Raw genomic sequence first — 13,219 nt, forward strand, 5'->3', positions numbered from 1 at the left:
GTTTTCACTCTGTGTAGAATCCTGGGTTAGAAGGCATTATTTTGTTTAGGTTTTCAGTTCTTTAATAAAATCTTCTAGTATCTAGATTTGATCAGTGGTATTTCTTACTGTTATTTTTCTGATGGTGGTGTGTTTTTTCCTATGTTTTAAAGATTTTCTCATTATTATTTTTTAAAATAATAAGAGCTGAAGTTTTCTTTGTATTTATCTTGCTTGGAGTCCACTGAATTTCTTGAATCTGTGGGTAATTTTTTGTCAGATTTGAAAAGCTTTCGGCCAAAATGTCTTCAAGTAGTTCTTTTGTCCCAATCTCTCTCCTCTCCTTTTGAGACTCCAGTTATATGTCAGTTAGGCATTTTAATCATGTCTCATATCTCCTATATGTTTTATTTTGTTCCTTCCTTCTTTCTTCTGTCTGTGCTTCTTGAATATTTTCTATTGACCCATTTTGACAGTATAAATACTGTCTTCTATGTTCAGCCTGCTCTGTATTTTGCATTTCTAGAATTTTTTTTATTGTTTTTCATGGATTCTAATTCTCTATTGTAACCCTCCATCTTTTCATCCATTTTGTTCATATTTCCCTCTACATTCTGTTTTTTAACTTATTAAGCATATTTACTTAAAGTTTTACCTGCTAAATACAACCTCTGGATTCTTTTAAAGCTTGTGTCTACTGGCTACTTTATCTCATGTCTCTTTTGGATCCACCACTTTATTTTGTGTTTTTATAGTATTTTGGGTTCTCTTTTGCTTCCTATACCGTTTGTTTCTTATGAGGTCTGTGTTGGAAGAAAACTTTTTTTTGTAACATAGCTTTCAATACCAATTGCAGAGAATTCTAAGTTCTTTGTATTAGAAAGTTGACGAAAAGTCACACCTTAAGAATAGTGTTTTAAGACACTGTATTTCTGTGTCTGGCCACTGCTTGGAAGATGAAATGCTGGAATCTAAGGATTGTTCTTGCTTAATATATCCTGCAAATGCTGTCTGCAGCTTATTAGTCAGGAGTAGCTTCATTTATCCATGCCTACATTTCTCTCTGTGACGTTATTATTACTAGTGGCAAGAAGAGTATTTATTTTACTGTGTACTTTCAAAAAAGGGAAGAAAAGCTTCTAGATTTGTTCCAACATGAAAAGGATTCTAATTTTCTCTCAAAAAATTATAGCTCACATAGAATACTTTTCTTCCCAAATTTATCAACTCCACTTCTTCTGTTGCAAGTATAACTTTTTATTATTTAACTACTTCATAGCCATATGAGATACACCAATATTATTTATTTATAGGCTGATGCCAGAACGGTTATTTAGCTATGAGCTGAATTTCCTTCGGAGACATGAATATGTTACATGTGCTTTGTACTTGAAGAGCCTCAATCAAACACTGAGGCGATCTTAATTCTAGGGCAGAAAGGGAGATAAATCTAAAGTATTCAAGAGAGTGCAATACTGGAACCCATTTTAAACCAGCCTCATACATTTTAAAATCAATTCATTTTCTTTGTTTCCATCATATAGTATGAAACCTTTACTATTAGGAATGACTCATAAAGGAATATGCCTTCACTATACAGGCACCCTCTCTTCTATAAGTATTCTTTTCAACTTCCGGGAGATGATAACCCCAGATTTATTTATTCTTTAGAGCCCTTTTAGGTTATATGTACTAATATAAATTTGCTTTAGATGATGAGCCTTTTAGATGATTAGCATCTAGGAGCTAAGTACTGGAAAAGGTATCCTTCGTGATATTAGCCTTTGTGCTCAAGAAAAGGACTTGCCAAATCCCAGCCTTTAGCTTGTACATGGAGTGTTATCCCGGTTCTGTAGATGAGGCAATGAAAGAGCGATTTGCCATGTTTACTCTGTGCCAAAATCACCATCAAGGCTGAAGGGATAAATACACCCTAAAAGAGCCAAAAATTTGGGTGGTTTGGAGGACTCACTTTAGAATAAATACAGACCCTTGGTTAAAGTCTGGATTAGCAAATTAATTTAATTATAAGCTTCAGATTTCTCATAACTAAAATAGGAGTGATAATCTTTTTTTACATTGAATTTGAATAGAGCTTTAGTCAACTAAAGGTCAACAGCCAATATAGCCCATAGGGTGGAGGAATCCTTAATTTGGGCAGTCTCTAAAACAGTAGGGCAGTTCCACAGCCCTGACAGAAGGTAGGGCCCATCCTAGCCCGAGTCTAACACCTGGGATACAAGGTAGATACTTTAAGCTACCAGTATTTATTACATTTCCCTAGAATTCCTCCTTAATTTTGATTTTTACCTAGAACTTAGTCAAGGTGAAAACCTAAAAGAAAAATGGACTGGGGTTTTTCATTTCTAAGTGACTTGATTATATCCTCTTCCTATTCCTTCGGTGTCCATTTGAACCCAGAGAACCAAAGGTATAGAGGAGGGAGAGGGCTACATATACTCATTTATGCTTTGGTGAGAAATGAGTCTATGGCCATCTCTGAGCTCCATGAACAAGAAGATGACAGAGAAAATTCTTGGGATTTCAGGATAAAAGTTGTAATTTGACTCTTCCATTGTGAAGTGTTGCACAAAACATTTAGCCTCGCAATTGGGTGCAGTCAGATTGTCAAATAGTGGTAGCTTATAGTATCTACCTTGTATCCCAGGTGTTAGACTCTTAGGCTAGGATGGGTCTTACCTTCTGTCTGGGCTGTGGAGCTGCCCCACGGTTTTAGAGACTGCCAAAATTAAGGATGCCTCTACCCTATGGGCTATATTGGCTGTTGATATTTTCAATTGCCATATTTTAGAAAATGTAAGATACCAAGGGGTTCGTTAAAAGGTTTGATTCTTGGGACTTCCCTGGCGGTCCAGTGGTTAAGACTTCGCCTTCCAATGCAGGGGATGCAGGTTCAATCCCTGGTTGGGGAGCTAAGATCCCACACACCTCACAGCCAAAAAACCAAAACATAAAACAGAAGCAATATTGTAACAAATTCAATAAAGATTTTTAAAATTGTCCACATCAAAAAAAATCTTTAAAAAAAAAAAAGGTTTCATTTTCCTTTTATTCCTACATTACTCCTTTGTATGTAATGCCATACAAATGGAGAGGATTCTTTTTTGATGCTAACATTTCTAGGCCCTCAGGTGGCATCACTCACTTGTCAGTAGGTGTGAACCTAGATGGGTCCTTCACCCTAATACAGACTGAGGCCAATCCACTGTGAGGATAACTGGGGATCTGTTCTTTTTTTTTTTTTTAATTAATTCATTCATTTAGTTTTGGTTAGGTTGGGTTTTTGTTGCTGCGTGCAGGCTTTCTCTAGTTGTGGTACGTGGGCTTCTCATTGTAGTGGCTTCTCTTGCTGCAGAGCACGGCCTCTAGGCACACGGGCTTCAGTGGTTGTGGCACACAGGCTCAGTAGTTGTGGCTCATGGGCTCAGTTGCTCCGCAGCATGTGGGATCTTCCCAGACCAGGGCTCGAACTCATGTCCCCTGCATTGGCAGGCAGATTCCCAACCACAGCACCACCAGGGAAGTCCCAGGGATCTGTTCTTACACATGGTTGGAGATGGTAGTCTTCTAACCCTCTTGATTACCTTTGCCATGTTGTGAACCCATGGTGATAGCCAAGCAATTTTTTTCTGTCATATTTGGACTACACAGGGAAAAATACAATATATATATATATTATATAAATATAAAACTTATATGTAATAAAAGAAGGTTGGTGTGGTTTAGCTTTGCTCTTGAAATAATATGGATACCTTTGGCACAACTTGTTTAATAATAGATAAAGTCATAGCCTTTTGAAACCAACTTGTTACTTTAGAAGGAAAAGTTGGACACAGTAGTGCCAAGAGGGCCTCAGACCCATGTAGGGGATTTTTCCAATGGTTTCCAGTAATACCCACTCACCTTCTTAAACTCTGGTTCCCTGCCTTGACATATAATTCTCATTTAACACTATACACAGTTTTCCTCTGATTGATATTTCAGTCATCAGATTAAGATTCACAAAATTTTTAATTAGCAACCTTTCCTCTTTATCTTTTAGGGTTTATAGAGAGAGTCTTTAATATATCCTACCTATTATCACTCCATCTATCTACCTTCTGACTGATACCAATAATTTATAATCTCCACATACAGTAACCCACACTCATGAGAATATTTTCTAGCACTGAAACAGAGACTCATTCAAGTATATCACTGGAAAATTCATGAAAAAATCATTAGAATGTATCATTGGTAGATAGATTGAGACCTCCCACAAATATGATCCTACAATGTCCCTCGAGCACATCTGATGCAGGGCTGCTGCGGGATTAACTGAAGTACTACACATAAAGTGCTTAGTGTGATGCCCTGCACTCAGGAAACTTAATCAATTTTAGCTTTATTATTAGCATTATCAATATGATGGCAATGATTTTTCCAATACAATACATGGCCATATCTTTCATGACATCGTTGTGTTCTTTTGCAAACAAAACATGAGGGGGAAGGGTAAGCTGGGACAAAGTGAGAGAGTTGGCATCGACATACATACACTACCAAAAGTAAAATAGATAGCTAGTGGGAAGCAGCTGCATAGCACAGGGAGATCAGCTCGGTGCTTTGTGACCGCCTGGAGGGGTGGGATAGGGAGGGTGGGAGGAAGATGCAAGAGGGAAGAGATATGGGGACATATGTATAACTGATTCACTTTGTTATAAAGCAGAAACTAACACACCACTGTAAAGCAATTATACTCCAATAAAGATGTTAAAAAAAAAAAAAGAAAGAAAATGCCAGAGAGAATGGCAGTAAGTATGACCGTGAAAAAAAGCATAGACTTCAGTACTGAATATTTCCGTGTATCTGAAAATATCTAGGAAACCCCTCATTCCTCTTTTTTAGCTCTGGGGCGCCAACATCCCCAAAAGATTAATGGTCATAGAGATCCATGTGGTTCTGTGTTTGCAAGTTTTACCCAAAGAAAGAGAGGAAAATGTGCTTAGGGACTTCAAAGAATGACTGAAAAAACATTAACAAAGCTTCTGGGACTTTTCTAGGAAAATTCATGAAACCATGAGATCATAGACCCAGAAAAGAGCCTAGAGACCAGTGATGCAGGTCCCCTTCTTTGACAGATTGGGCTAATGAGACCACACAAGGTTAGGAAGTTATCCAAAGCTGTCGCATTGCTAGGCAGCAGCAGAACTGATGTTAAAACTCAATTCTCCTGACTCCCTATTCAAGGCAGTGGAGGGAGGGTGAGGCAGAAGTGTTTAGGGGAAAAATTAATCTGGTATTTAAAAAGTGGGTGATAGTGAGGTAGATAAAAAATGTATTTTCAAATTTGGAAAATGGAGTTAGATGAAAGTTTAGAAGTGGAAGAAGAAAGCATGTCATTAGGAAGTAAAGACAGATAGGAAGGAAGGGGCAGACAACAGTGAGGATTAGGGGGACAAAATTGAGAAGAAGCTCTAAAGGCAACAAACACATGTCACTTGTCACCAACTAGGGTCACTCTTGCCATGCATCACGGTCACCTGGATCGTTTCCTGGACAATGATATTTTAGAGGAACTTCCCTGACATTCTTTGTTCCCCGGCACCTACAACGTTTTCTTCTGTGTAATCTAAAAACGTCTTGTAGATTAGTCAAAAAGGTTTGTCTTGGTGTCCGTAAGTTAGGGAGTGGCATTATGACATGGATCCAGATCTGGCCTCTGTATTTTATGTACAACTTGTCCAGAATGAAAATTTCCAGCTCACAGACGCAGATGGCACGTAACGTAGGCTGCTGTATTGCTTACATGTGTCTTACCATTTGGCTGTAGCGAGATAGTCACGATGTTCATTATCTTTCCTGGAACACTTTTCTCCTTAATGAGACTGTGAACTCTTTGAAGCCTAGAATTAGATTTCGCTGACCTCTGCAGGTCCATTACCTATGACATACCTGGAACATAGTGGGTGCTCAGTAAATGCTTTTTGAGTCCATGAGGGAGGGGTGAGTGAATAGCAGTCACTCATACATGACTTAGTATGCTGAATCGCTTAGAGCATCTTATTCAAAGGAGAACTTGTTATTTATTATTGGGACGAGGAAGGGAAAGAAAGTGACATATTACCGTTTATACACACAATTTTACAACAAGCCCTGATAAAGTGTGATAACCAGGCAATTACTGGGGCATGTCCTACCCCCAAATAATTTTCCAAACGTGAGCTTTTTTCATGACCCAACTTCTCTACACTTTGTAAAAACCAAATACAGAGGGCTTCCCTGGTGGCGCAGTGGTTGAGAGTCCGCCTGCCAATGCAGGGGACACGGGTTCGTGCCCTGGTCCGGGAAGATCCCACATGCCGCAGAGCGGCTGGGCCCGTGAGCCATGGCCGCTGAGCCTGCGCGTCCGGAGCTTGTGCTCTGCAATGGGAGAGGCCACAGCAGTGAGAGGCCCACGTACCGCAAAAAAAAAAAAAAAAAAAAAAACAGAAATGAAGACCATTATAGGTCTGTATTTAATCTATTCCCTTGATCTTGTTTCACTCCTCAACTAACCAAAGTCAAATGAAACCTGCCTGAAGGAGCTGAATCTTAATGAAACAAAATAAAAATCTAAAAGGAAAGCACACACGGGCAATGTAACTAAACTGCAGAAGTTATTAAGTCACAGCAGCAGGAAGCAGGTGTCACTAAGGAGGAATCGAGCCACAGCCCTAAAGTTCCCCAAGTAGCAGAGCTGCAGGCGGGCTGCAGCCAGCACAGACTGCACAAGCCTGGGCCGCTGACTCCCCAGCCCCACCCGGGCTACCTCCCTGCCAGCACGATCAGTTCCCGCCAGAGAAGTGGCCAAAGACTATTTTTTAAAGACTTTTGCATTGTTTTGACTGAAGAAACAGTGGAACTAGTAGCAATCCTTTTCTCCCTAGTACAGCTAGCTCCTTTAGCAAACAGGATGCGTCTGAGAGGGAGAGACATTTAGAGCATATGAAGTGAAAAGCAGCCAATCAGGAAGTTATCTTCCCTGGAGGAAACTGTGCACACCCATCCACCAGCTGACATTTTTGGAGGCAAATTCCGTTACCTGCGGAGGGTCAATCACTTTAAGAGAGCGTAGAAACTGCCTTCTGGGTATTTCAGAGACGTGTAGCAGAGGTGCAGATTCATGAAGATAGTCAAGCACAATAGAATCTCTTCCTTTTCTAGAACTCATCGGATCTTTCTCATGAGCTCCTACTTAGCGGAGCTGTAGGGAAAAACGTTGAGCCCCACTTGGAAAGCCAAACTTGATCTAACAATACCAATATTTTCTTACATAACTGTCTTTCAGGAATGGCCTCCTCCCCCACTCGAGGGCTCTAGACAGATGGACCCCACCAGGCAGACAGACTCCCCACCCCGTACAGTGGGCAATGGAAAGCTTGCATAACCTTATAGCAACAGATAAGGGGGTTATGGGAGGGTCTCTGCACAGACACTAGCAAGGCCCTCAGCTCTTCTGGTTTCCACATGGTGTCCCTTCCGCCTGATTACTGTACAACCTACGGGAATAGGAAGCTAAATTCTTCAGGTAATGAACTGAGCTTCCTCAGCGCTTCTCCCTGCTCACTGGGCCCTATCTCAACTCTTACTGGTTCCATTTCTGTTCCTGAGGTCGGGCGGTAACTCCCACTTGAGTGAAGTTTGTGGCCTTGGATCCAGCAGCATTTTGCCTGTCCTGCAGTGACACCCCTCCTTCACCTGAGCTGGTCGACCAGGACCACTGCCTACCTTCCCCATCCCTCCCAGGGAACTCAAGGTGATTTAAATACATCCATGCCATGAGTTTGATGCGGACTCTGGCAAGTTGGACTCAGACCCTCCACTCCGACCCTATGGTCACCCAGTTTGTGGCTCCTCAAAGAAGAGAGGTGCAAAAGTCTCTATTTGTTGTTGTTGTTGGTGGTGGTGGTGGTGGTGGTGGTGGTGGTGGTGGTGTGTGTGTGTGTGTGTGTGTGTGTGTGCGCGCCTGTGTGTGTGTTGCACTGCCTTTAAATTATTCAGCATTCTTTCTACACCCAGGACTTTTGCTCAGAGACAGGACACCTGGAAACGGTGTCATTTTACCCATTTCTAGTCTTCTCTGTTCATCTTTCTCCCACAAGCCAGACTTTCCCTGGAAGGGTCAGACGTTCCCACTCTTCCTCTCAGGTGAAGAATTCCCTTCCCCAAAACTGGAGGATCAGATCTACCAGGCCAGGATTTTGAAATGTTTAATAAATAAGGTGAGTGAGTTAAAGTATCTTTTTGCATTTTCATAAAGACTGTGCTTCAGCGCTGTTGTCTTGCTCTAGCCAGAAGGAATCCACCTTTAAGAGGCAAGGCTGATGGCAGACCTCCTGCTCTTGGAGGGATCTGTCCTCTCCTTTCCTACAGAGCTTCAGAACTCAGTTGAGGGACTTCAAGGGAACAGGATTCAAAGGAGGAAATGAAATACATCATTCTATTTTTCTAAAAATACTATCCCAGTTCTAAGAGTGGGACGTAACTGCCGATATCTCCTCTGTGCCCTCCTTCACTCTCTCCAGGCTCAGTCAGGCCCTCTCAGGGTCCACAGACACCCCCCTCCTCTTTCCCTGGCTTCCTCAGGGGACTTACAAGGCCCCCATAAAACCTGGCTTCAACATTAATTCCAGGAGTGAGGAGATGAGCATGTGAGTGGGAAGAATAAATGATGATGTGGTTTTCCAGAGACAACCTCAGAAGCATCGTAACTGTGACTAACAGGGGGAAAGGCATACACACACAGCACTGTCTTATAAGCCCTTCTTTCTCTAGTAGGAAAACTTCCTACTTCTTCTTGCATGCAAGTGGAAACAGGCAACAGAGCCTTTCCATACTTTTCTTACCTCTGTCATCAAATCTGGAACTTGATATTGTAAACTCATTTCTTACTGATATTCAGACATTCCAGTGTTTTCTGTGCAGCTCGATAGAGGTGAGTGATATACAAATAATAATAACAATGCTAATAATTACAATTCTCCTAAGTGAATAGAGTGAATGTAGTTCAGTATCTTTTCTTGGTGAACGATGGCACTGACTCTCCCAGATGAAGAGCTGCTTGAGGCAGCATCCTTGCTTTGCATATTTTCCCCACAATACTCATTTGTATACATCATGACTAATTCAAAACCCAGAACAGGGGCTTCCCTGGTGGCACAGTGGTTGAGAGTCTGCCTGCCGATGCAGGGGACACGGGTTCGTGCCCCGGTCCGGGAAGATCCCACATGCCACGGAGCTGCTGGGCCCGTGAGCCTGTGCTCTGCAACGGGAGAGGCCACAACAGTGAGAGGTCCGTGTACCGCAAAAAAAAAAACAAAAAAAAAAAAACCCAGAACTGAAATAAAATTACATTTTAATTTCACACTGTTAAAACTAGAATGGTCCCTGCTAGGTCCAACTTGTCCTAACAGAGTTTTACCGTTTTGCTTTTTAGCATTTTATAGAGTCTTCTAATTCTCTTGCTTTTGTGTTGCATTAAAGACTAAATGAGGAAAAAGAAGGAAAGAATCAGAACGATTGTGTCTTTCAAAAGGTGGCTGTTAAAAATAACCTTGAATGGAGGTCTAGCAGCCACCTATTCATTCACTGACTCCAGAATCTACCAAGTCACCTTGACCAGAACTTCTCTGATGGAGGGTTGCTGGGAGGGAGAGTTGAGAAGATTCTGAATGGCCAAGAGACATGCCTTGCCCCTCGAGTGTATGATTCAGATTCAGAGTCTTTCAACTTTTGAGTAATTTTGGTTTTTTGGAGGTTCTGATTTTTTGTTTATTTGATTTTTTAATGTGGCCCCGACCTTCTGTGTGCAAAGCTTAGGGAAGGGGTGAATGAATTTGCATAATGAGCCCAAAAATCTTTGGGGAAGGAAAGGACAGCGTCAACTTCCCTCCCCTGTCCCATCACCCTGACTCCCTTAAAAACTGAAGTTAGGGAAATAGGCCACGATGGAACAAGGTGGCCCTAACCAGAACCTGAGGGCAGAAAAAAAAAAAAAAATCTATGAGTCCTTAAGGGAAAGAGGAATGATTTAAGCTGAGGACCAAAGGTCATGGCCTGGGGCTGATTCTTAAACAAGGCTTGTTCATCATAGGAAGCCCTTGCGGACTTGTCCAGAGCGTAGTCCTTGGGAACAATAACTGAGCGTGTAGGCCTGACCTTGGGGCACAGCATGGGCTCCACCAAGGCTTGCCTAGGGATCTGGGCCAGCGAGGACATCCTGTGCTAATGCAATTCCAGCCGCCAGAGTGTACAGGATCTGAGTAGACACAGGGTAGCCACTGCCTTGTGTTTAGAAGTGGAGCTGACTCTTTTGGGATAACATAAGTCCCGGAGGGCAAACAGAAGAGCCTGGATTAACTGCATGCAGCTAAGAAGTGGGAATAGACTTGTATCCTGAGTTGGTGAATGAGTATACCCAGGTTACTAATCAAAGCATAATCAAAATTTAGTGAACTACTATGAACCTCGTCCTAGTCTAGGTGCTTTCAGGAGTATAAAGAAGTTTAAACCATGGTACCTGTCCACAAGGAGTTACTGCTGAATATGAGAGAGGCAATACAGTTAAAGAATAAGAGACTGTATTGACAGCATTAATTGTACATAAATAATAATAATGCGTGTATAGTGTTACTAGGTACCAGATCCTGTTCTTAGTACTTTACATCTAGTAACTCACTTAAACCTCTCAAACAATCCTATTATCTCCATTTCACAGGTGAGGACACTAGGCACAGGAATTTAAGTAACTTGGTAAAAGTCACACAGCAATAAGTGGAGAAGGCAAGACCCCCATTCCAGGGTCTGTGCTCCTAACTAACTACATCGTACAGCCATTATGCATGAGGACCACAGGAGTTCAGAGTGGACAATAGCAAAACTTAGGTACTACAGATAAATGCACAAGATTAATCTAACCTCTGGAATGAAAGCAAAAATTTTACAGAGAGCCAGACAAAGTAAAGGGATGCATTAAGAGCAGCTTACCACGTGTGTTGTTTAAGCAATGGTAGATTGACTTCTTTAAGCTACCTTTTGCAAGTGGTAAGGTAAAGAGCATTTATAGAAGCCATCAAGCTATTGAACACTATGTTCTCCTTCTCAGAGGATAATCAAAATAGCTTAACGTCATCCTCATACATCTAGCTTCATATCGAACTTGTTCTTCTATCCTCAAGTTTATGTTCACTCATCAAATATTTAACAAGCACCAGAGATTCAGTGATGAATAAGATACCCTCCTTGCCTCGCCCGAAATTACAGAGTAACAGGAATAATAACAAATAATCAGGCAGGGTGCTCAGGGTGGGCTGTCCTTGGGGGTGGGAGTCAGGAAGGAGAGCCTAAGGAGGTGATGTTTGAGTTGATGCAGGGAGGGGTGTGTGTGGAGGACAAAGGAAGCAGCACATTTAACGCCTGGCAAGAGAAAGTATGATGCATTTTAGGAAATGGAAGCCATTCAGTATGTCTGGAGAAGTTAATTTTTTGTGGGAAATGGCTTGGAGGGCATAATACCTGATGGGACCAGGGACATATTTGAGTTGTTATCATGAGGGTCTTTTATACGAAGTTAAGAATTATTATGAGGACAGTAGGGAACTATGGAAAGGCTTAAAGCAGGGATGTAATAAAATCATGTTTGTATTAAAGAAAAAAAATCCTAGTTGCAGCATAGACCATGGTTTGGGGGCTGCTGAGACTGGGGGTGAGCTGATCAGTTACAAGCCTGTAGCAGTAAGTCAGGTGAGACATAATGAGAGTCTGACCTTAGGCAAAGGCAGTTAAGACAAAAAGATACAGGTTGATTCAAGAGATGTTAAGGAAAGAAAATCCATTAATCACTGATTGGAAGTAATGGACAAAGGAGAAAAAGGAGTCAAGAAAGATTTCCACATTTCTGATTTGGTTAGATGTGTGGATGGTGATATCACTATGTGTGGAACAAACTGAATTTGAGTCTCATTGAAAACCACTACGTGAATATGACTGGTTGCCTGTGACTACACTGACCTGGAGCTGGGGGGCTGGGAGACTGGGCAGCCAGGGGTGAGGGTGTCTTAATGGAAACTGAAGCCATGCCGGTAGGGTTGGGAGTCCAGATAAGTCATGGAAAAAAGAGTCTGTAGAGGAGAAAACAACGCTAAGCCAGGTGGATGAGGAACGCTGAGTTTTAAGTGCTGACCCCGGAGAGTGACAAGGAGGTTTGTGGTGATTCTGATGACAGCAGATTCAGCCAAGTGAAGGTGGTAGAAATGGGATCCAGATGGGTTGAGGCCAGGAAGAAAAGACACTAAAAGCAAGCAAACTCTTCCCAGAAGTTTGGGACTTTAGGGCAAGTTAAGAGAGCTTTTGTCTTCCAATAGAAACGATTAAAAACTAATGCCCAAAGGAAAATAGATTTTTGTTAGGCAATCTGAACTCTTACTTTGAGGTCTTTCTTGGCTTCTAACCTAACTCCACAGAGAAAACTTGCAAGTTTAAAAATGATGAAAAAAACCCCCAAATCCAGAGAATTACAGTAAGTTATTTCTCCCCACTCTTATGCCTCCTTTCCTGGACCTGGGGGGCAGAGAGTGAAAAAATAGTATCGTGGAGAATAAAGTAATTAGAAGAGTTTGATATTTTAATTTTAAAATTTTTAGTTTCTTTTTGATTCAATCATCTTTCCCCCATCTTGCACAATCCACTTTAACTAAATGAAACATAATAAGTGATTACTTGGTAAAAAACCAGAAATTATAATCGATACTCATAGAAAAGAGCTTGAGTAAACATTGGAAATTGCATTCATGTGAATATATGTTATGGCCTCTCTAAAACATAATCAATTATATTAATTAAAATGAGGTTTCACAAATTTATTTAATCTCATCTTACAAGTACACACTATACAATATTTCCGAGATATTTTTGTTTGTTGCACTAACTACAAAAAACGTATAACCAATGAACCTTTTTCTTTTTTCAGAGGCCTGATTTTTGCTTATAAAGTAGCTACTTCCCCATTTAAAGAGCTCCACAAAATGTTCTCATAAATACGGTCTCAAGACTATTTTCTCAGCTGAGGTTTCCTCCTCCTGACAGCCCCTCACCACACTTTCCCTGTCCCTCTCTCCCACCATGTCCACCCATGTCTGGATTAAACCAGTCTTGAGCATTTGCCCCACGTGCTCACAAGAAACCACGTACATTGTCCCCA

Source organism: Stenella coeruleoalba (genome assembly GCF_951394435.1).
Source record: "Stenella coeruleoalba genome assembly, chromosome: 4".
Lineage (NCBI taxonomy): Eukaryota > Metazoa > Chordata > Mammalia > Artiodactyla > Delphinidae > Stenella > Stenella coeruleoalba.